Source organism: Erinaceus europaeus, chromosome 14, assembly GCF_950295315.1.
Source record: "Erinaceus europaeus chromosome 14, mEriEur2.1, whole genome shotgun sequence".
Taxonomy (NCBI): Eukaryota; Metazoa; Chordata; class Mammalia; order Eulipotyphla; family Erinaceidae; genus Erinaceus; species Erinaceus europaeus.
Genome location: NC_080175.1, coordinates 40428481 through 40433068, shown reverse-complemented (window position 1 = coordinate 40433068; position 4588 = coordinate 40428481). Strand labels below are relative to the sequence as shown.

Here is a 4588-nt window from a genome sequence, read left to right as displayed (position 1 = left end):
TCATCAGAGGTAGTCGTCTGTAGTTTTCCTATTTTTTCTGTCCCTATCAGCTTTTGGTATCAGGGTGATGTTGGCTTCATAGAAGGTAGAAGGGAGTATTCTTGTTTCTTCAATCTTATGGAAAAGCTTAAGAAGTATGGGTACTAACTGTTTCCTGAAAGTTTTGTAGAATTCATTGGTGAATTCATCTGGTCCAGGACTTTTGTTGTTGGGGAGATTCTTAATAACGGTTTCAATTTCTTTGTCTGTGATTGGTGCATTTTGATTTTGTAGTTCTTCTTTGTTCAGTTGTGGAAGGGCATATGCTTCTAGGAATTGTTCCATTTCTTCCAGATTCTCTAGCTTGGTGGCGTATAGTTCTTTATAGAAGTTTCGCAGGATTCTCTGGATTTCTGTGTTGTCAGTTATGATATCTCCTCCATCGTTTACAATTCTATTAATTTGAGTCTTCTCTTTTTTTGGTTTGGTGAGTCTGGCTAGGGGTTTGTCAATTTTGTTTAATCTTTCAAAGAACCCACATTTGGCTTCATTGATCTTTTGTATGGTTCTTTTATTTTCGATGTGGTTTATTTCTGCTCTAACTTTAGTGATTTCTGTCCTTCTGGTTTCTCTAGGGTTCCTTTGTTCCTCTTCCTCTATGTCCTTGAGGTGTGCAGTAAGGTCATTCATTTGAGCTTCTTCTTGGTGTTTAATATGTGATTGTATGGCTATAAATTTCCCTCTCAGTACTGCTTTAGCTGTGTCCCAAATATTTTGATAAGTTGTGTCTTCATTTCCATTTGTTTCCAGGAACATTTGAATTTCCTGCTTGAGTGAGTCTCTGACCCAGTGGTTCTTAAGGAGTATGTTGTTTAGTTTCCAAATTCTGTGACTTTTAATAATTTTCTGTTTGTTGTTAAATGTTAGTTTTACTCCACTGTGGTCTGAGAAGATACTTGGGATGATTTCAATGCTCTTGAATTTATTGATGCTGTCTTTGTGGCCTAACATGTGGTCTATCCTTGAGTATGTGTTATGTGGATTTGACAAGAAGTTGTGGTAGTAGCCTTATTCTTCATCTTTCTCTTCTAGTCCTCTTGATGCCACTCCATTTTTGTCATCCTCTGGCGGCAGGCTCCTGGAGACCCAGCACCATGCCTTCAATTAAGTTGCAGAGTTCTGATGGAGAAATATTTGAAGTTTATGTGGAAATTGTCAAACAGTCTGTGACTATCAAGACCATGTTGGAAAGTTTAGGAATGGATGATGAAGGAGATGATGATCCAGTTTCCCTACCAAATGTTAATGCAGCAGTATTAAAAAAGGTTATTCAGTGGTGCACCCACCACAAGGATGACCCTCCTCCTCCTGAAGATGATGAGAATAAAGAAAAGTGAACAGATGATATCCCTGTTTGGGACCAAAAATTCCTGAAAGTTGACCAAGGAACACTTTTTGACCTTATTCTGGCTGAAAACTACTTAGACATTAAAGGTTTGCTTGATGTCACTTGCAAGACTGTTGCCAATATGATCAAGGGGAAAACTCCTGAGGAGATTCGTAAGACCTTCAATATAAAAAATGATTTTACTGAAGAAGAAGAAGCCCAGGCACGCAAAGAGGACCAGTGGTGTGAAGAGAAGTGAAATGCTGTGCCTGACACTGTAACACTTTAAGGATTGTTCCAAATACTAGTTGTACTGCTCTGTTTATAATTGTTAATATTAGACAAACAGTAGAAAATGCAGCAGCAAATCAATTGTATTAGCAGAATATTGTCGTCTTTGCATGTGTAGTTTTGAGTACAGATTCCAGACTTACGGCTGAGTTTTTCATAGTATGATCCAAAGTTTTCTTCTTTTTTTTTTCTTTGTTCTGAATAAAACTGAACTTTTCTAGAGAAAGTGGCATTTTGGGCTTCCCCTCATTTTGTAAAGCAATTTCTGCCTCGTTTATTGTCCAGTTAACTTTAGTGACCTGATCTTTTAAAAAGTTGACATTGTAAATAAAAGCAACTTGCAAAAAAAAAAAGAAAGAAAAGAAAAGAAGGTGTATTCCAGTTTTTTGGGGTGAAGGACTCTGAAAATGTCCAAGAGGTCTAGTCTGTCAATCTCTTCATTCAATTCTCTTGTATCTTTCTTGGTTCTCTGCTTTGTTGATCTGTCTAAGTGTGAGAGTGGGGTATTGAAGTCTCCCACTATTATTGTATTACTATTGATGTATTTTTGAACTTCTTTGAGTAGGTGCTTGATGTATTTACATGGTCCCTCATTGGGTGCATAGATGTTAATAATTGTTAAGTCTTCTCTGATTGATCCTCTAATCATTATGTAATGTCCTTGCCTCTTTTATTACTTTATTTAATTTAAAATCTATCGTGTCTGAGATGAGAATGGCTGTTCCTGCCCTTTTATGTGGTCCGTTAGCCTGTATGATAATTTTCCATCCTTTCACATTAAGTCTGTGTTTATCTTGTTGTGACAGATGGGATTCTTGCAAGCAGCATATGGTTGGGTTATGTTTTCTGATCCATCCCCCCACCCTGTGCCTTTTGATGGGTGAGTTTAAGCCATTGACGTTTATTGATATTATGGATTTAATGTATTATAGTGCCATTGTTCAAAAAAAAATTTTTTGTTTGCTCTGATATACTGCAAGTATTATAGTGATGTTCTTGTTTATAACAGGTCTTTTAGAACCTCTTTCAGGGCAAGCTTGGTGATGGTTGCCTCCTTTAACTGTAGTTTGTCTAAGAAGGTTTTGATCCCTCCATCTAGTTTGAATGAAAGTCTAGCAGGATATATTATCCTTGGTTGAAACCCTTTTTCATTCAGGGCTCCATAGATATCTTGCCATTCCCTTCTGGCTTTTAGAGTTTGAGTGGAGAAGTTTGCAGATAATCTTATGGGTTTTCCCTTGTATGTGACTTTTTGTTTCTCTCTTGCAGCCTTTAGGATCCTTTCTTTATCCTTACTTCTTCTCATTGTGACTATGATGTGTCTTGGTGTCTTCAGGTCTGGGTTGATTCTGTTTGGGACTCTCTGGGCCTCTTGAATCTTGATGTCCTTTCTGTTATTCAGGTCTGGGAAGTTTTCTTCTATTATTTCCTCTAGAATGTTTGCTTCCCCTTCCTCTCTTTCTTCCTCTGGCAGGCCAATTATACGAATGGTACTTCTTTGAGATCATCCCATATGTCTCTGTTGTTGTTTTCAGTGTCTCTCAATCTCTTTTTAAGTTCTTTCACCTCTTTCTTAGTTTTCTCTAACTCATCTTCTGTCTGACTAATTCTGTTTTCTGCTTCTCTTAGTCTGCTTTCCCTTGCCTCAGCTTCTTTCTTCATTACAGCTATTTCAGCTTTCAGTTCTCTAATTGCCTCAAGATAATCAGTAATTTCCTTTGGGGTCTCAACTGTTGTTTCCCTAATTCTGCCATTCCTTTCCTCCAATGAGTTTTCATTTCTGTGATTAATAAGTTTTTTATTGCTTGCATACTTTTCTTATCTATGGTTACTTCTGCCTGATTTGTAGTTTCTTCTGGGCTCTTGTCTTCATGCATTGGAGTATCAGTTTTATTTGTTTTTGATCTACCCATTTTTTTGATTTATGTGTTTCTTTTTTTTATGCTCTGTTGTTCCTCAGTTGTTGTGTCTTGAGTACAAGTAACACTGTACTAAATACCTTTATGACAATTGCACTCACCAACCTCAGGAATTACAGTAGCAACTGAAGCAAGTATTGAAGCAGTTTAATCTTTACCAGTTATCCAAACAATTTCTCCAGTCCGTGAATTAATAGTAACCAAATCCCAGTGAAGAATAAAGAGAAAAGAAAGGATAGCAAGAATAGACAGTTATGCAAATCTACTATCTACCGTATATTCTAGGGGTAACAAGAGGGGAAAGGGAACTAGAGCAGAGATACACACATAAAGAGTCCACTCTGAGTCAGATCTTCCCCAAAATAATTCACAAATTCAGAAAGGCAAAGAAGAAGGAAGAAGTGTATGACAAGATTAAAAAAAAAAGAGGCAAGAGATAGAAAAGGGAAAAGATAAGAAAAAGAGCTGTAATTAAAGAGCAGTGAAAGGAAATTCCCAAATGTGTATCAGTGAATTCAAAAAAGCACACTGTTTGGTGGTGTGGGGGCTGGGGGCTGTGACTTTGGAAGCTGTAGGATTAAGGAAGAAAGGATGAAAGAATGATAAAAAGAAAAAAGAGAGAGAGAGAGAGAGAGAGAGAAAAGAAAAAGATAAGAAAAAGAACAGTCATAAAAGGGCAGTGAAAGGAAAGGGTTTTTTTATGTATTTATTTTTAATTATTTAATTAGCTATGTGGGGTGAGTTGGGGGGTTAGCTACTTAGAAAGAAAAAAGGCCAGAGGTTTCAGAAGGGTATAGACTTATAATTAATGATACTCCCTGGTGGGACAGGAATTTGGTAAAGAAAAGGATCTCCTAGCAGGGGACTGGTTATGGGGGGGGGGGCGGGGAAGGAGGTATGCTTAGAAATTAAAAGGAAGAAAAAAAAATTTTCCCCTTTTTTCCTACTCTAATTCTTAACCCAAATTAAGTTATAGTCACCTCCTTGGTGTGACCGCTAGGACCCCTTATTG

The 4588-nt window shown here is 37.3% G+C and overlaps 1 pseudogene; it reads left to right on the top strand.

Annotated features, from left to right (window-relative positions):
• Positions 1–1113: 1113 nt before the first annotated feature.
• LOC103114832 (S-phase kinase-associated protein 1-like) lies at positions 1114–2027 on the top strand (annotated as a pseudogene).
• Positions 2028–4588: the final 2561 nt, after the last annotated feature.